Source organism: Mirounga angustirostris, unplaced genomic scaffold (assembly GCF_029215605.1).
Source record: "Mirounga angustirostris isolate CCGP_5_RB_7025 unplaced genomic scaffold, mMirAng1.0.hap1 SCAF_9, whole genome shotgun sequence".
Lineage (NCBI taxonomy): Eukaryota > Metazoa > Chordata > Mammalia > Carnivora > Phocidae > Mirounga > Mirounga angustirostris.
In genome coordinates this window covers 2,772,333-2,792,994 of record NW_026991717.1, presented here as the reverse complement: position 1 = coordinate 2,792,994, position 20,662 = coordinate 2,772,333, and positions in this window count along the sequence as shown.

Genomic DNA, 20,662 nt, shown 5'->3' with positions numbered 1-20,662 from the left:
AAAGGTTGGTCTCAGATTATGCTTGTTAATTAATTAATTCAACAACCATTTGCTGCCAGACTGAGCAAATTCAGGGGTGACATGAAGAGGGCAAAAGAGCTCAAAACTCTGGGAAAGAGGCTCCATCTCTGGTGTGTTGGTTTTGATTATTCCCCAGTTATATAAACATCCAAAGAGATGACCTCATCTATTCCACAGGCATGACCAAGGATGATGGCACAGATGTTCGGGAATAAACAACATCAGTGCAAGCACACGGCCACACAGCCTGTAATGGCCCCGAGAAGAGCTTAGTCCTTTAAAAAACTTCTTTTTTATATGAACCACAAGTTAAGGATAAATCACAAGGAAAATCGAAACCTTTCTTCATCTGCTCTGTTCTTGCTCTCATGTTTTATAGATGGCCCGCAAAGCTCTCTGCATGCCTCCCTCCACTCAGAAATTTGTGGGAGTAGCATTTCTCCTGTTGATAGGATTCTGCTGAGAATTGAATTTTCTGCCATATTCATTACTCTTTTCTAAGTGTTCCATGGTTCTGGTTTTACAGCCAGCTTTCCACTGATATTGGTTGTAGCTCTGTTAAAAGTAACATTGATGTCCAAAAGCCTGTAAACTGTATATTTTTGACTCTGACATTTTTCCTGGACTTCACTGAGGACGAGAATTAAGTCCTATTTTTTTTTCCCAAAACCTCCCACAGTGCCCAGCATGTGCTACAACACATAGTAGGTGCTTTATTTTCAGCACAGCCATATCTCTTGCCGGCACAAGATGCCCAAGGTGATGGTTGCAGAAATGGGTGGACAGGGCAGAATTTGCCAAGACAGCCAAGACCCTAGTCTGGACTTGTTTCATGCTGAAATGGAATTGGGATGGAAGCCCCAGTTTTAATTAATAATAAACATCCTGTCATTCAGGTTGGTGAGCACTCAGGATAAAATTTAAATTATGTATATAAACAACAAGAAATGTTTTATCTGAGAGCACATTCGTACCTCTAGCAGCTAAGAATGCAGTTGATCCCATGACCTGCTGCTATAAGCTGAGATCTACATGGCCTTCTCAGAGTTGGGACCTTTGTCACATAAACAACTTTATTCACCCAAGGAAAATATTCTCCACAATATTTAATACAATTCACAAAATTCATAGGGAGCTACAATTACACAATCTTTTCTTAGTTTATACCATTATACTACGCAATGGTGGGATTTTGGACTATTATACTTTTCCCAGAACTGGCTCCAGGGAAAATATTTTTATTACCTGATTTTAGACTAAGGTATTTCTGCAGAACATTTTAATATAGCTGTTTTTCAAGAGGTATGCAAAATTGTATTCATTTATATAGTAATAAAGAGTATGCAAAGACCATAAAAATAGAAGTGCAGATTCCAAGTAGTTTACCATTAAAATAAAGTAGATGTGACTTCACCTCTATTAGCATGGGTATCGATAGAGGGGATTTTGGTAGGTGGACAGAGCAATAAAATATCCCTACATAGAAACAATAGCTTAACGTGTGTATATATTTTATCTTACAACTGTCCACATTCATAGTCTGTTTGTTCATTTATTGTATAGACATTTCTGTGGCGACCAAAATGATCTAGAGCTGAGGCTCAAAGATAAAGGGCAATCCTTACCTTTGAATAAGTCACATGCGAATGAGTGGATGAGGAGAGATGAACATTTACAGAGTACCTGTTACCTCAGTTTCCCCCCTCAGAAAGGCATGATCAATACTGTTACAAAAATGAAGAAGAAGTAGCTCAAAAATGTTAAATTACTTGCCTAAGGAAACATTTACTAAGCAATGAATCTAGATGAGAATCCATGACCGAAAATAGAATTCATCAAAAACTGGAGTACAAAAAAAGGCTATATTCATGAATGAGAAAGAAACAGAGACATTTATTAAAAATTATATTCTTTTCTCCATTATTTCCCTTTCCTTCCCCAACAACCTCACTTCTGACCCAGATTTTAGGACTAGATGTTTTTCTAGGTGAACTATTTTTAACACTGAAGAAACAGAGGTTGCATTTCCAGTAATGGCCGAATGGTTTCTATTGGACAAAACCTCCTACAGATAACAACTATAAACTTTGGATGAAACTTTTTAAAACAACTTCTTGAAGGTACAGGGAAAAGCTGTAGGAGAGTGGATGCTTGGAGTTGTGGGTGTTTTCCATTTTTACTGCTCTTTGCCTCTAGGCAGACTCAATGTGAGGCTGCTAAAACTTGGATAGAAACTCAGAGTCTTAGAGTAGACACTCTCCATCTCACTGGCTGGAATGGAAGAGCCAGTCTGTGATCATCGCAGATCAGAGTTGTCCTAACAAAGAGCCAGAAAAGAGGAGTCACAATTTTTTGTGTGTAAACCTTTGAACTACATATTTATGGGCTGGCTCCAAATAGCCCAGCTGAGAATAAAATGATGAAAGAGAGGTTTTAACTGCCTCTCACCAGGAAAGAAACAGTTTGGAGTTTGTATCCAGACAAAATAAATGCCTGCCCAAGCAAAGCAAATAAAATAAAATAAAATGAAATAAAATAACAAAGCTCTTTAGAGGAAGGAGTATAACAGAATATACCAGTCTCTAAAATACATCATCCATGATGTTCAGTAAACTATACAAAATTACTAGACATACAGAGAAACAGGAAAATGTGACCCCTATGGGAAGGAAAGGACAATCACGAGAGACTAAACCTGAGATGAGCCAAATGTTGGAAGTACCGGACAAGAAATTTAAAGTAGCTATTATAACTATTCTCAAGGCTATAAAAGAAAATATACTTACAATGAATCCACAAATAGGAAGTCTCAGCAAATAAATAGAAACTATTGAAATACGTAAAGAAAATCCAGAACTTGCTGCATTCAAAAATAAAACTTCCCAGTCTTTCCAAAACCTACGATGGGAGTGAGGTAGTTCTGGGGAGGAAGGGGAGAGAATGGAGAGAAGAATGTCACTTATGAATAAATGCCTCTGTTTCTTCAAGTATAGGTTTCTGCAGTTCTGTTCCCGATGATTTATATGCTGCCAGTCATGGATTTTTATTCGCCTTCTCCACTTTATCCTGTTTCTCCTAACAGAAGACTCTCCAAGTAGAAAATGACATGTATAGCTAGCTGTAAGACCCTTAACTGAAGCAAATTTAAGGCAAATTCTTCATTGTCCATTTTCTCTAGACAACAGGGCTTCGAAGAGCCTGGAAAGAGTGCCCCATCTCCCGGCCTGGGCCCTCCCACGGTGAAGCCTGGTGTCCCATAGCTCCTTTACTCAGACCGCTTGGAGGAAAAGGGACAGAGGTGTTCACAATGGGCAGAAAGCAACCCGCGAAGCCTCCTCAACTACAAAAATAGACCTTTCTCCTGGAAAAAGAAGGATGAACCAGAGGGAGGAACCACAAGTTTATGGAAAAGAGCGAAAAGTCCCAGGGCAGTATCTCCCAGGGAAGGTGACTAAGTCTCAGTGGAGAAGCGACTCTGCACCCAGTTGGAGCTCAGAAATGCTAGGTATCGTTAGGGCTACGTGCCACCTATTTGAACAGGGGCGGCCCCCACAGTTTTGCTCTCCCTGCCTTATCACTCGACACAGAAGTTTTGAGTGAGCAGAAAACGTACGTGTTTCACTCACAGGTATATGAAGATGAGTTATATCCACAGAACCTTCTCTTCACCTGATTGAATTAGATGTCACCACCCTGGATTTCAGGTCTCAGCCTGATGCCTTGATAGGATTAGACTTTACAGGTCCTAGGAGGTGAGTATATTTTGCATTTGGGACCAACATGAATCATTAGGGCAGACTGTAGTAAACTGATACTTTGTTGGTCTCAAGTGACCCCCGCCTCATGGTATTCCCTCTTTGGTAGCCCACATAGACCCTGGACCCCGCCAACAGGACGTGAGCACACGTGCTGCTAGTGGAAACGTGAAATATACTGGAATACGGGGACTTTCCTCTTGGAATACTCTATATTGGAACCCAGCCACCATGCTGCAAGGAAGCCCAAGCTAGTCAGGTGGGGATGCCCCTGGAAGAGAGAAAAATCCCACATCATCCCGGCAGCCCACGAGGTGCCGAGCCATGTAAGGAAAAGCTACCTTAAATGTTACATCCCTGCAGATACAACATGGAACAGAGATGAGCCATACCTCCCACTCCTACCCAAACTGAAATATTGTGAGCACATCAATTATTGTTGTTATTTTAAGCCTTTTGTATCAGAATAGCTTTTATGCAGCTATACGTAACAGATAAAAAATCCTAAATAAAATGTTTATCAATTGAATTTAACAGTTGCTTAAAAAAGACTAACTAACTAACATCATGGATAAGGTAGACAGAGCAATTGAGCAATAGACCAATTACCAAATGAATACGCAACAATAACCAGGAACTCTAGATATCACACAAACACAAACAGTTTAAATTAGAAAAAAATGATAATCCTAGTAGATAATTAGTTGTTAAAAGAAATTCAATTCCTAATATTCAATTCAAAAAAATATGAGGGTAGTGGACACTCTTGGTTCACAGATTTTCTTTGCCAGAACAGTAACAAATCCCTCAGTTGCTCTCTTGAGTCCTAAACGCTCATAGCTACAACTTACCCAGAAAATCACGCTCTGCAGAACAGGAATGGCATTACTCTGGACCTCAGGTAGCCTGCAGCCAATGACTGCCCGACAGAGGACTACAAAAGACAGACTCCCTTGCCTTGGTGGTGGGCTGACGCTGCAGAAAAGTGCATGGTCAGACTAAGCCTAGACTCCAGTGGAGACCACATCTTTGTTAAATCACGCTCCCTGCCTACTCTGCTTCTCTCCCCAACTTTTGTCTTGAGGTCGCCTTCTCAGTACATTGCATGAACCCAAGTGCCAAGCTCCAGCAATATCGTTGGCCTTTGAGTGATATGAGGGAAATGGTGATTATAACGTTTGTGGAACTGGCAGCCACAGTTGAGCACGACTGAGGTTTTGAGAAGAAAGACAGGGCAGGTGTGGTGCTATCAATCACCAATTCAAAGCAAAGGGTGGAGAGCCTCTCTGGGCTTTCCTTCAGGGCATCTTCGATGGCCTACAAAGCCATCTCATTTCCTAGAGCAGAGTTGGAGGTGAGGACCAAACCAAGGAACAAGGTCATGACCAAATTGTAAGAGTAGAGAAACTTGAGAGAACGTTAGCTTCTCAATTCTGGGAAGTGTCCAACACTAAAGACAGAATCCTGAGAGAGGAGGAGTGGGACCCTAAGGTTTGGGACGGGGTTATTTGAATAGATGTACCTAAGATTCCCCAGGACTCTGGGGTTGAAGAAGGATTTTACCATTTCCCATCCTTTGCCTAAAGGGATGAAGCCTCAGGTGATGCAGGTCCCTCATAAGACAATGCTTACTTATCTTCCTCAGGGTTTTTTCCACGACCCCCCCTCCCTCCCTCCCCCCCGCTGGCCTCCAGATCAAGACTTAGGGTTGTTTTCAGCTTAAGTCCACTGAGATAGTAATGGTGGAGATGAGGTGTAAACTCAGACCATGTAACTCCAGAGCGCATGCTCTTAAGCATTTTACTACACTGTCTTAAATGGTCTTCTTACAAAGCATCAATAATCACTTCGAACTATGTTATTCCATATTGTAGCCTCTAGTCAGATGTGACTTTTAAATTTACATCAATTAAAATGAAATAAAATTAAAAAATGCAGTGCCTCAGTGACTCTAACCTCCTTTCAAATGTTCAGTAGCCACATAGGGCTGATGGTACCCACTTTGGTCAGTGCAAATATAGAACATTTCCATTATCACAGAAAATTCTACTACTAGACAGCACTGATTTAGAACATATAATGGCAAAAATAAAATCACACTCACTTCTATTAGCAGTGATGTATAACATACTTACCAAAACACTTAAAATTGAACTCAACTACAAGGTCCATATGAAGAAAAAATCAAAGCTTTATTATGCAACATAACAGAAAAATAACTAAAAAACCATATCATGTTGCTGGGTGTAAGGATCAAATTGTAAAGAGATCTATTGCCCCCAATTTCCTTTATACATTTAACATTATTCTAAGTAACATCAGAATAGGATTTTATTTTTCATTGTACTTTGACAAAATGATTCTAAAATTACTCCTGACTGGAGAAAATATTAAAAGTGAGTAATGAATGAATATTTTCATATCTGGGTATCAGTCCACTGTATTAGCTTCTTGGGGCTTCCGTAACAAATTATCACAAACGCTGTGTCTTTAAACAAGGGAAATTTATTCTCTTTTGGCTCTGGAGGCTAGAAGTCTGAAATCCAGTGGGGTTGTGCTCTCTGCAGGGTAGGGCACTCAGAACTGGCCGCTGGATTCCTTAGGCTCTCTGTTCATTTTAGAACAAAGAAAAGTATCTTTTTATTTCTCAGGGCAGTTCTGTTCCACCCAGTTTTCTTAGGATTGAAAAAGAGAATTATAAACCTTATAAATCTCTTGACTTTGAAAAAATATATAAATAGAAATATATTTCTATACATACATATATATATATATGATTTTTCCAATCAGGAAAATTAAGTGTTAGCAAAGTAGATCCTTCGGTGTATATATGTATATATATAATTTTTCCAATCAGGAAAATTTTCTTTGTCTCACCTATTTCCCTTACCCCATTTTGTCATATCAGAGCTCAGAGCCAGTGTCCAAGGGTCCTAACAGAGATTTGGTTCTATTATAATGACTGGCGGCTGATTTTCAGCAGGTTAAAAACCTTCTTGCCTATAAGATGTTTAGCGAACCAGTGGGTGCCCTCTAGAACCCTTTTAAAAATATTCATATAAAAGGATAGTTTGTGTGTATGTTTGTACCTTATTTTACTTAGATTATATCTATTTAAACATCATTTCGTGCTAGGCCTCTGAAACATTTAGGCCTTGTTGTTTTTGTTAAGAGTTGTATTTACCTGTAGTCAATGAACGGTGAGGGTTGTGGAATTGTGCCCACTGCAGAGCCTCGGCTGACTGGCTGAGTCATGGTGAGACCTCCTAGCTTTCTACTAGAAACTTTTTTTCCACTCTTATCACACCCGCTCTTCTCCATACCCTGCCCATACTTCCCTCCTTCATGAGAACATTTAAATCACAGCAAATCATAGATCTGAAACAGAGCTGAGATCACTGTGATATTTTACATTGTTTCATGGAAACAAATACAAATAATAAGTTGTTGCAATTATGTTCCTCACATGTAAAACAGTGAGAAGAGTAAGGTTGCTGACACCCAAGGTCGAGGTTACCTTAGGAGAGTCTTGATCATTTGCAAGACTCCGTTTATCTACACATATGCATGCATACACACACAAATAAGAGATCATTTAAGTATATTATATTCCAATAGAGAAGACTGGCCTACTTTGCATACAGATAGTACCTCTTGTACCCTAAGTAAGGTCCAAGGAGACTGGAGGAACAGCTCCTATAGTGTAGAGAAAAGGATAGAGTAGTGAGAACTCTTGAGATTTTGTTACTTACAAGTCATGGCCTTCCTTGCATAATCCATCCAAGTTCTCTGGCCCTCTGTTTTCCCCTGGCAAATGGAACTGAATCATTATGCCAGAGCCCTCTTTATTTCAATTGCACGCTCAGCCACACACTCTTATACTCGTGGTTGAAGTCATAATAATAATTAGGGAATATTATGTGAATAGATGTGAAAAAAGGAGGCAATACAAAATATATTTGGGGGAATCACTGGATTTAACAGTAGACTCCCTCTGGTACATTTCCCATCCAGGGGAGTGGAGTTCTACTTAGGTAGGTTCCAAGTACATTGAATACACTTTTTTGAATTTGGTTTTGAGAGCCCTCCTGCCACAAACAGCCCTGATGGTGGAGAATTAAGACACATGTCGTGATTTCCCAAGACTTGAAGTCTCCTGTGTTTGGTTTCTTGGGCTGCGACGATTCCCCTTCACCGCCCCTGAGTCCCCTGAGCCACGGTTTCTGCAATGGCACCAGGTGAACTGGGATCACACAGTGAGAATTCCAGCAACAACTTCCATGCCCGTGTCTGGGTCACCATCTTCCATTCTGTCCCAGGATGTATTCGGCAAGTGGCTTTAAACGGCAGGTGCATAATTGCTTTGTATGGGTCAGGCATTCTTGATAAGTGCTTCTGCTACTTTGATAAAGCTCAGATTTTAAGCAGTAATGACACACTGGGAAAGTGTTGTGTGCTTTTTTTAGAAAGGCATTTATATTACGCCCACCCCAAAAATTAATGTTAGCGTCCCTGTGCATTGGTGTCCTTTGTCACCTACAATTGGAAAGAGAAAGAAGAGAGGAAATTCCTCACGCCCATGTTCACCACAGCATTATTCACAGTAGCCAAGATACAGAAACAACCTAAGTGTCTGTCATGGGATGAGTGGATAAAGAAAGTGTGACATATACATACAATGGAATATCACTCAATCTTAAAAAAGAAGGAAATCCCGATGTTTAGGACAACATGGATGAAACTGGAGGACATTATTACACTAAGTGAAATAAGCTAGACACAGAAGGACAAATACTGCATGATCTCACTTATATGTGGAATCTGAAAAAGTCAGCTCCTAGAAACAGAGAGTAGCATGGTGGTTTTGGGGGGCTGGGGGAAATGGGGAGATGCTGGCCAAAGGCCACAAACTTCCAGTTATAAGATGAATACGTTCTGGGGATCCCAGGCAAAGCATTTTGACTATATTTAATAATACTTTATTGTGTCCTGGAAATTTGCTAAGACCACCGGTGGATGAGCTGATGGATGTTTAGATACCTCCATTGTGGTGTCATTTCACATGTGTGTGTCTCAAAACATCGCATTGTACACCTTAAATATATACAATTTGTATTGTCAATCATATTCCATTAAAGCTCGGTGAGGGTAAAGAGGGCAGAGGGTATTTATCTGAGAAAAAGAAAAAAAAAGAAAGTGAGAGCTCCTAAGTTGAACAATCAGGTGGGAAAAGCAAAGGCTGGAAGGGCATATTTTACTATCAAAAAGAGTGGATCATTACCGGATGATTCATTATTATTATTGTGTCCCAGGAAAGCATTGCATGGACTTGCTGGACACTTTGTAAATCACTCCCCCAGTCAGAAGGATCAGGTGTGGATTTTGCAGAATGACGCCTGGAAAGCCAGCAAGATCAAAATCTCTCCAAAGATGCCTGGCACGTTTCTATCTGTGTCGTCTTTAGATTCACTTCAACTTTCTGGGTCCGATTTTTCTCACATGAAAAACGGAGACACAAATCATTGTTTCACCTTCCTGTCTGGGGTTTCCTGAGGACTGACTGCCCATTAAGGAGCTCTGTATGCAAAGTGAGAGGTCCAGTGTTAAATGCACAAAGGGAGGATCTCTGCTGGATGGGCAAACAGCGGTGCCGCCATATTGTTCCACAATCACATGTGAAATTGTGGCTTTTGGGGTTCTCTTGTGGTCATTTAGGGAGACAAGTGATAGAATGAAAACATTTTTAAAACATGGGAAGCCCTTAAAGATGTCCCATAGAATTCCTTCATTGGAATATAAGTGCACTTCAGCCCAGAGGGAAGTTTATTTATTTATTTATTTTTGGCAGATTGACTTCAAGCCTATGAATTCCTTTTTGTCTTTAAAATATATACTTTTGACAAAACATCTGCAAATCTGCAAACAGAGTTCATTACAAAATTAGGAAGCAGCCGCCAGGAAACTAACGTTCAAAATAAAAATTGTGTTTCATTTGGAATAAAGGGCAATGGCTTAAGCAAGACTTGCATCTCTTCTGGTTCCCAGATATAAAGACCAAAGAACCATGGCTGTGAACTCTCAATTTTCATCTCCTTTTGGCCTAGGCTTTTTTTTTTTTCCCACTAGCAAAGAAGTCACACCAGTTGTGTAAAAAAAAAAAAAAAAAAAACCTGCCTTTATTATCTGCGACTTTTTAAAACTTCAGACAGGCTTTTCACATCCATAGTGACTTAATGGAGTCTAACAACCAATTAATGGCTTTAAAACCAGCGGGGATCCTGTTCTGCCCCATAACCTAAAATGAATTATTGATAGATGCTTTCAGCCCTATGTCCCGTCAGACATTTCAAAGTCCGTGTGCAGCCTCTGCGTTTCTCATTCATTCTCTGCTGAGGTCAAGATTTGTGAAGCGGTGCTCTCCCAAAAGAAAGAAAAAAAAAAAAAAAAAGAGAGAGAGAGAAGAAGGAGAAGAAGAGGGAAAAAAGCTAGCTCCCTGCAAAGTGTGGAGCCAGACATAATTGGCCTCTCTTTAGACCAAACCTCTGTAAGATATTCGCAGCCTTGACGATCAATGGCCATTATTCCCTCAAAGCAGGTGGAAACCCGCACCTTTTGAAGGGAATGGCACTGACAAGCGCATTTACAGTTAAGACAACAGCTTTCCAATCAGGCTCACGTTTGCTTTCATTTGGTCTCGGAACAATCCTGCCGGGTGTCATGGTTTGTACCCGATATGGAGAGGAGAAAAACCTGAAACCCTGACTTGTTCAGGCTTTCCCAGCCCCTCGATTTCTCCTCTCTCCTGCTTCTCCTCTGCTTCCTTCTTTATTAAATTTGTGCAATCGTCGTGCAATTATTAGAACTCTGCTTGACAATAAGAATTCTTCAAAAAGGTGACTTTTAATGACTCAGATTTAATGGCCCTCTGCTGTAGCAATCTCTGAATTAGCCATTTCTTAGCGAAATAATTAGTACATTATTAAAGAGTTCCTTTTAAGTGGTTTAAACTGGTGACTTCATTATAAGAACACAATAAAATATAATGGGTAAATATATGATAAAATAATAACCCTTAGAAAACTTCCAAATAGGGCGCCTGGGTGGCTCAGTTGGTTAAGCGACTGCCTTCGGCTCAGGTCATGATCCTGGAGTCCCGGGATCGAGTCCCACATCGGGCTCCCTGCTCGGCAGGGAGTCTGCTTCTCCCTCTGACCCTCCCCCCTCTCATGTGCTTTCTCTCTCTCATTCTCTCTCTCTCAAATAAATAAATAAAATCTTTAAAAAAAAAAAAGAAAACTTCCAAATAAAAGGCACTTAGGGTCATGAAACTATTTTATACACACAGTTAAAAACTTTGAAAAATCTCTTACTGAAAGCAATCTCTGGAAAAGCCACAAAAATTAATCACTCCTGACTACCCATAGGTGTATACACTTTTGACATATATGTTATTATAGTATCTTATTTTGCTCTTTAAAATTAATTACATCCATAATATATTTTCTGGGATGCCACATACTTTTCATGATTACAATTTTAATGAGTAAATATTATTCCATTTAGATCATTTCCCCAAATTAATTACTCCCCATTTCCTTATTATTGGCCATGAAGGCTCTTACCAGGTTTTCTCTATAATAAGTAATGCAACAGAGAATGTTTTCACAAACAGAAAATGTTCCTTTATTCGAATTATTTCTCTTAACACGCAACAGGGGTGATATTACAGGATCAAAAGCGGAGACTACTTTTCTGGGTTTGTCTGTGTTTTCTACCCCAGGTCTGTCCAGGTCCAGCACCAAACTGCATGTGCATCACCACCACCTCAGAAGTACCAACGTCGGTTGTCATCATCTTTACGTTTTGAAGCAATACATATATATAGCATTTTAATCTGTATCAAATATGAAAACATATCATCAAGCCATTTATTTATTTATTTTCAAATTTTTATCTAAATTCTAGGTAGGTAACAGACAGTGCAATATTGGTTTCAGGAGTAGAATTCAGTGATTCATCACTTACATACAACATCCGCTGCTCATCATAACAGGTGCCCCCCCCTTATGCCCATCCCCCACCTCGCCCATCCCCCACCCACCACCCTCCATCAGCCCTCGGTTTGTTTTCTATTTTTAAGAGTCATCATTGAACCATTTATAGAACAACGTGGTATTGACACATGAAGAAACAGTTCAGTGAAGCAAAATAGAAAGTCCAGAAACATAAAAAAAATAGAACGGATTTTATTTCATATGGGGTATCTAGGGGAAAAATTGCTTATTCAGTAGGGAATGAAATGTGAGTTATTTTATAGATTCAGAATAATAAATATTTTAAAGCTATGCTTTAGAACAGAGAAGCCATAAGGCACTGATAAATTTAACCACATACAAATACAAAATTTCTGCATGGTAAAAACCAATGGAAGGAAAATGAGAAGACAGGTAAAAATGAGAGGGTAAATTATTGCAAATGATATTACACGCACTCATTCCCCACTAATTTCCCCAATGCATGGCTAGCTCATTCAAATTCACAAGTAATGAACCAAAATCTCAATTAAAAAATCGACAGTGGGAAAAAACAGACTGTCTACAAATAAATATAATTGAAAGGGGGTATAAGAAAAGTGTACTATCTTCAGTTTTTTTTTCTGTACATCTAGAACTGTTCTAATAAATAAAGCTTATTTTTAAAAAGTTAGTTAGGGGGGCGCCTGGGTGGCTCAGTCATTAAGCGTCTGCCTTCGGCTCAGGTCATGATCCCAGGGTCCTGGGATCGAGCCCCACATCGGGCTCCTTGCTCTGCAGGAAGCCTCCTTCTCCCTCTCCCTCTGCTGTTCCCCCTGCTTGTGTTCCCTCTCTCTCTCTCTCTGTCAAATAAATAAATAAAATCTTTAAAAAAATTAAAAAATAAATAAAAAATAAATAAAAAATAAAAAATAAAAAGTTAGTTAGGAAGTGCCATACCTGCAACCAGTTTAAGGTAGTATCCGTATTATAATCTTTATGGCCAGTAGCAGGTGTCCTGGTCAAACACGAGCTATAGATTTATATCTATAGATACATCAGAATCCACATCTGTATCCTGTTGGTTCTGTTCTTCTGGAGAACCCTGACTAATAAAATAAGTTAGGACAAAGATGTCCATTATCACCAATTCTATTTGACATTGAATTTGAAGTACTAGGCAGTGCAGGAAAAAAAAAGAAAAAGAAAAAGAAAATGAAATAAGGGTAAGGATTGACAAGAAGGCTAAGCAACTGTTATGTAAGTGGCGGGAAGGAAATGGTCCAAGATCAGAGCTCTGCGAGCAGGCGGTGTGGATTTGTATTCCAGCTTCCTCATCGACCAACTATGTGATTCTGGGCAAGTTGCTTAACCAGCCTGGGCCGCATTTCCTCATGTGCAAAATGGATAATAACTCTATGCTTAAAGGGTTGTTGAAGGGATTGCATAAGGTCACACATGTAAGCATGTACTAGGTTTGCGATAAATGTTTGCTGTTATCCAGTATTATAGCTGTAAATATTGACCCCCTTATTTTTGTTGCTGTTTAAATATTGACCTTCTGTTTAGTTCTTCTGTTAATTTGATTCCATCTTCTTCTTGTTTTACCTTCAGAGACTATAATTTTTGGCTCCACCACGGCATTTCCTCCTGTTCCCTGTGTAGTCGGAAATTGATAACTTAGGTTTTCAGTGACAGATAGGCTTCCAGGGGCTGTCCCTCGCTGGGCTATACCTTTCTTAACTGATTTTTAATTTTTTTTCAGAGAGTCTTATCTTTTTCATAGAAAGGGAAAACAACAAATATTTTAAAACTCCAACAACAAAAAATTCACATGATTATTCGTTTTGGCTTACAATCAACCTACTGAGTGTAGATAGTTTATTGACTCAATTAGGGTCTGGTAACTAATATTTGACTCTTTATCTTATTTCTGAAAGATAATTCATGAATCATTTTAATTTCTAGAAACAGCAATAACTCTTATAATAGGGAAATTGGAAAGGCTTCATCAGGGAGCACACTGTGGATCGTCTAGCAGATTCCATGGCGGGGGGCCCACAGCATTGCTGAGCAAGGAGCCATCACACAGAGCCCGGCAGCTCGCAGACCCTCTCTCCTCAGGCTCTTGGGGGGTGTTCTTATGCAGACAGCACTGACTGACAGGGTCAGTCAGCCAGATGACAGGACTTTCTACTTGAGCGAAGGACAAGTGTCTCCCTGGGTAAATGTCCCCCCACCTCGGGGATAGTGGAGCCCAGGGTTTTAGAAGGATCTGTGAGATAGCAGAGCTGGAGGTCAGAGTGCAGGGCCATCCCCCAGAACGAAAGGTGCAGAACTGAGGAGCCCTGCCACTGGGGGTGGGAGGAGCCCTGCCCTGGGGCAGAAGCTGCCATCAGGAGGGACCAGAAGGCCACCATCAGCCGTCTAGATGTTTAGGAGTCCTTGGGAGATGCAGGAGGGCCATGGTGTGCCAAGTCGTAGACCGCAGTGGGGGTTACTTTGAGTCAGGAGCAGTGAGTGGGGGGACCGAGGCCAGAGAAGCAGGCAATGTCCCCATGCATGGTGACCTCCAGGAGGACAGCCAAGGGCACACCGACTGGCTGCAGCCCTGTCCCTTCTTGCAATCCCTAGAGGCAGGCTCAGCAAGCAAAACCAGGACTCATGGCTGGGCCACAACCCTCAGATTCAAAGAGGCAGGCGCACACACAAGAAGGACCAAATATGGAAGCAAAGGGACACCACGCACAAAGATGAACCAACCTGCCAAAGAGAACAGTTGCCATCCGGAGAAAGTTAAGAGGCTCCTGACAGATATGTTAATATTCTCCCAGAGATGACAGCAGTCATCTGTAAAAAATCACTTAGAAAACTCAGTGGCTGAGATAAACAGCAGAAGGGACACAGCCAAAGACCAAATTAATAAAGGGCATGTTTAAGCCAAAGAAAGTCCCCGGAATGCAATGCAAAGGGACAAGGAGACAGAAACTATGTCCAAAAAAGTTATATAGAAGGCAGATTCAGAAGTCTCAGTATCTACCTCTTAGAGTTTCCTGAAAGAAAACAGGGAGAAGTGGAGGGAAAAATATTAGAAGAAATAACAACAGACAGAATTTAATCTCCGGGAAATCTTCTGATGATTCTCAGTTCTCCAGCTTTAAATTAATCAGTCCAAGGACCTAAAGTGGAAGAGGGATTTGCAGGAGCCTAAAGCATCCCTGTCTCCACTTACTGACCAATAACAGCTGACACTTGGCAGCAGAAGGGACTTTCGGGAAGCATGTACTGACCTGAAGGGCCAGCATGGAGTGGGAAGGACAGCAGAGGCTGAGGGCAGAATGCCAAATCCCCCTCTGCTTGGGCATCTATTCATCAGGCAAATGTTTATTTCGTACTTACTATGTGCCAGGCTCTGCATACAGTAGTAAGCTGGGTCAGTTCCTTGCTCCCACGGAGTTTACCTTCTAGCAGGACAGACCAGCGGTAAGCAGACAGATGTGTGACATAATTTTGAGTAGTGATACCTGCCTTAGAGAGAAGCCAAGCAGACTCAGGGGCTGGGGGGTGGGGTGTGAACTGGGACTTTCTGGTAGGTTCAGCGGCAGGAAAACCTCTCCAGGAGGTATCTGAGCACACACTGGAAGCGTGTGAAAGGTTGTGCACGTGAAGATCTGGGGAGCAGTGTTCCCATAAAATGAATGGCAAATGCACGGCCAGCCCGATGTGTCTGAGGAGTGGTTAGAAGCTCTTAGCCCCAGTTTCTTCATCCGTGAAGACGGGGATAATATCAGTATCTAACTTGCAAGGCTTCATGAGGATTACATGGCATCATCCATTCAAAGCAAACAGCACCCTTCTTGGCACATAAAAAATGTCTGATAAACATGGCCTTTCATCTCCATTATCTTTGAGAGCCTTTGCCTTGAATAGTTTGTAAATGAGCTCTGAGCCACACACTACTCCTTTATGCTTAATTTCTCCAAGGCTGCCTTGTGAAGAATATGCAAATCATATCATTAATATGCTCTTGTCCCTCCAGGGAGCTGGTCTTCAAACAGTTCTTTGCTGTTGATTGAGAGCTGCACATGTACCCCGGCCCGGCGGGTTCGGGCTACCCGAGGTGGTCACCCCGGGGGCTCCTCAGTGCGGGGCTGAGCTGGGTCTCCCCACCGTCAGCTCTGCTCGCAAGATTGACTTCTCTTTCTGAGGACTCCCGTCTGGGTATTATGAGACCCAGAGCCCAGTCCTAACTCTCTACTCCCTGGTCTTTCTTGGATTTCCTCAATTGCAAAAGAGACAACAGAGTGTTGGTGGCACTGATGAAGGGCTGAGGCGTGACAAGAGCACCAAACCGCTTAGCAGGAATTATCATCCACCACGGGGGAGCCGGGCACCAGCGGGTCCCTACGAACATCCACAGAGCACCTCAGGTCCTGGGACGGGCCGCTTTACGCGGTGTCACTGTCCTTCCAGACTCGGTCGGCACCTGGCCACCCCCACGGGTAGGCCCCTCGGTTTCACTCTGTGCCCCATCGAGGTGGAAGTGAGAGCTTTCACTCCCCGCCTTCATGTCTTCAGGGGAGAACTTGGCCGCCCAGGAGGAGGCAGTTTCAAACATTTAGTTTGCTTTTTACCGCCTTCACGCGCTTCCAGGGCTGAAGGTAGAAAGCACGGACGCGAACGTGTGTGCACGTGTCTGTATGTGCATGAATGTGTGTGTGCGTGCACGTGTGTGCATGAGTATGTGTGGACGTATGTGCGTGTACATGTGTGCGCATGCATGTGTTGCGTGCACGTGTGTGCATGTATGTGTTATGTGCACGTGTGTATGTGGACGTGTGTGCGTGTTGTGTGCATGCGTGCACATGTGTGTGCACGTGTCTGTATGTGCACGGATGTGTGTGCGTGCACATGTGTGTGCATGAGTGTGTGGACGTATGTGCGTGCACACGTGTGCACATGCATGTGTTGCGTGCACATGTGTGTGCACGTGTCTGTATGTGCACGGATGTGTGTGCGTGCACATGTGTGTGCATGAGTGTGTGGACGTATGTGCGTGCACACGTGTGCACATGCATGTGTTGCGTGCATGTATGTGTGTGCACATGTGTGTATGTGCATGTGTGGACTGTGTGTGTTGTGTGCATGTGTGCACATGTGTGTGCACGAATGTGTGTGTGCGTGCACATGTGTGTACGTGAGTGTGTGGACGTATGTGTGTGCACACGTGTGCACGTGCATGTGTTGCGTGCATGTGTGTGTGTGTATGTGCGCTTGTGTGCACATGTGTGTATGTGCACGTGTGGACATGTGTGCGTGTGTTGTGTGCATGCATGCACATGTGTGTGCACGTGTGTGCACGTGTCTGTATGTGCATGGATGTGTGTGCGTGCACATGTGTGTGCACGAGTATGTGGACGTATGTGCGTGCACATGCATGTGTTGCGTGCATGTGTGTGCGTGTATGTGTGCGTGTGTATGTGTGTGTGCATGTGTGGACGTGTGTGCGTGTGTTGTGTGCATGTGTGCACATGTGTGTGCGCGTGTCTGTGCATGAATGTGTGTGCATGAGTGTGTGGACGTACGTGTGTGCACACGTGTGCACATGCATGTGTTGCGTGCATGTGTATGTGTGCGTGTGTGCACATGTGTGTATGTGCATGTGTGGACTGTGTGCATGTGTTGCGTGCATGTGTGCGCATGTGTGTGCACATGTGTGTGTGCCTGTGCATGCGTGTGTGCGTGCGGTATTACAGCTCTTCAGACAGCCTGCATCTATCAACCTATCTGCAGGACACAGCCACTCTCTGCCTTCCCATGACCTTCCCTGACCAAGGCAGGTGCTGTCCCCGAGAAGCGGTGGGAGAAGCCGGGAAGCCAGCAGCTCTGGGAGGGGTCCCCAGCCTCCATCACATTGCAAACGTCAGAGCCAGCTCTCTGTCCTGGTGCCATTCAGCACCGGCTGTCCCTCTACTTCTAAAGAGCCCTGAAATAATCCTACCAAACACACAAAGTACCCTGTGGGTGATGTCACTGCTTCCACGGTATGGAAGACAGAAGTGGGGCTCTGAGCGGTGAGCTAACTTCTTCACGGCCCCCGAGTGACTAGGACTAAATATCCTGATCTTGTCTGATCCTAAAGCTTATATCCTCAATCCCTGCAACGCTCAGGCTCCCGGCCTCTCAGCAGGGAGCCCCGGGGACCAGGAGACCTTGGTTGTGCGGCACTTTTGTGTTACTGTCTGCAAGTCATTCCGTCTCCTTGGGGTCTGATTCCAAATCTGGGCTTCACCGCCTTCCCAGCCGTGAGAGCAGAAGCAAACTGTCTGAACCTTCATTTCCTCGGCTGTGAAATGGGGACAATTACAGTCCCACACGGTAAAATCGCTGTGATGGTTAAATGAGGGAAGACATGCTAGGCCCTGCACAGAGTGCTGGGTGAATAATTCCCAGAAAACATGAGGGGCCAGGACGATGGGCGCGGTGACGTGGGAGCAGTCAGGGTGCTGTTTGGACCATGTGACCTCCGGGTGCCCTTCTTTGCCAATACAGAATAACGTCCCCAGGGAGAGATCCTTCCAGAACAGCAGTCCCTTCGTTATATGGGTCAGATGGCCTGAAAGGCAACTTGTATTTTGGAATTAAATTTAGGACACGACTTCCATTCCCTGTTTATCACTGAAGGGTTTGATGCTTCGTGGACGGACCAGAATCCTACAGAGCCGTGTACCCGAGGCTCGCAGTCCCCAGTGGGGGTCTCAGCCTTACTTGTGGTACTGTCATCCACGGCATTGAGAAACTCCATCAGGCAGGAGGGCTTTCGAGCCCCCTCCACACAGACCCAAGCTCCGAGGTCTCGCTGCCTGCGCCCTGTCCCGCGTCCCCATTGCGACCTGCAGCTGTCCCCGCCTGGCGGCTTCCTGACTGGGGGCCCAGGAACTCGTCATCCCTGGTGCTGAGGGGAGGCCCTCAGGGGCAAGAGATCGAAGCTGCAGGGCGGCTTCTCTTTGCCGCCGATGGCCTGGCCCTCTCCACGTGGGTCAGTGTCCGTGACGGCATGTGACGGAAGGGCCCACTAGCCTCCGAAGGGAGCTAGAGAGATTCAGGGGGACGAAACTCACACACTGTGTCTTGTGCCCGGGGCCAGGGAACAGGCAGGTCACTGGGGGGAGAGAAAGAGAGAGAGAGAGAGAGAGGGGAGACTGTCTCCCCAGGGACCGTCGATGTCCGTCTGGTTGTGAGGGGAAGCCAGCTTCCTGTCACAGGACAGACATGCGCTCTGACCTCACAGAACCATGAGGCCCCCTCGTGTGTCTGTCACAGAAACGCTGGAATGCCAGAGTCAAAGCTAAAAGTAGGAAGGGCAGAAGCTTAGAAAACATTGAGTTCCAACCTCCATGCCTATCTCGGTGCTTGTTGATGGGAGCACGGGGGCCAGTGCCGTTGAATCCCGCGCCCTTGGGGATGCAGCAGCTGTCTGCCGTGCTGACCCGGAGACCCCGCTGTCCACACCCGCTGATTGTCCTTCAAGCAGAAGCAAGCGAATGCCCATCAGGACTCGTTGCCCATGAAGGGTGGGCTCAGGCCCCACTGAGGGTCCTCCCAACATTGCAGTTCCCCAAACCTGAAGTCTTCTTCCAGTCCTTTGATAATGGTGTTGCGATTGCAGGAAGACGTTATAAATGAAGGCTGAGGTTTTTTGTTTGTTTGCTGGCTTCCTGGAAGCAGAAGCCTCACCGACATGGAATCAAAGTGACAGAACCACAAAACGCCTGTCACCGAAATATGAAACTTTGGAGCAGAAGGCTGTGCCAGAAGGCAGTGGGGAGGGGGCCCCGAAAACCTGAGCTCCAGGCCTGCTCTGCTGCAGACTCGCTAGCTTAGGGGCTGTCCCTCCCCTCCCTTCCCCCTCCCCACCTGTCATGGGAGATGCTCGGTCCCCAGCGCTCTGCTGTGCGACACGCAGAGCTCCACGGGTCCCCGTGTGTGGCAAGGAAGGGTCCTTGCTTTCAGTCAGTGACACTTCTAAAGCACTTCTGGCAATCCAAGAAGCCTTTGCTAGACACCACGCACAAGGACTCTGCTAGGCACGCTGTGTGTGTGGCAGGGGAGGGAGGGACAACGGAGGGAGGGACAACAGAAGGAGCTCATGAACTGTGTGCCCTGGGAGCACCCACGCACGAGCTCCGGGGAGCGAGCCATTCAGATGCACATGGAGCTCACGGCACACGTGTCACTGGGGGGTGGTCTGTGACCTGGTCTGTGCCCGAGCCCCAGGGAATGTGGGAAAGTGTGTGTGTGTGTGTGTGAGAGAGAGAGAGAGAGAGAGGAGAGAGAGAGGGTCCGTGGGAACGCCGTGGAAGGTGTCATCCTTCCATATCAAGCTGAGAATTGGGATTTGATTCTTTTGATTCTCGGGGCACTGAAGTCAATGAACCATTTCAGCCTGGCTGACAGCAGTGATCTGTAGAAAAGGGATGGGAAGCCAAAGACTGGTATCACAAAACCCATTTCAAAGGCTGATGTGGGGCCATCATAAAGGTCTGAGCAAGGGCAGTTGTGTCCAGAGACTGGAGAGAGATCAGGACACTGCAGTTAATCAGCCCTGATTTGCCTGGGTGGGTGTGTGGGTGGGGGGAGAAAGGGTGGACCAGAACCACCAGTGCCCCAGGTTCGGGGAGGTGGGACCCACCTGAAGCGGAGGACCAGGGAGCCATGTGCGCATTCCTGCATTTATCCACATATTCCTGTTTCTCCAGACTATGAGCTTTTTGAGGGTAGGGACAGAGCCATCTCGTTTTTGTCCCACCCAAACGAGAGCACTCACTATGTAGTTGATGTTCAAACGAGTAAGTGTCAGACGGATGAGTCGTG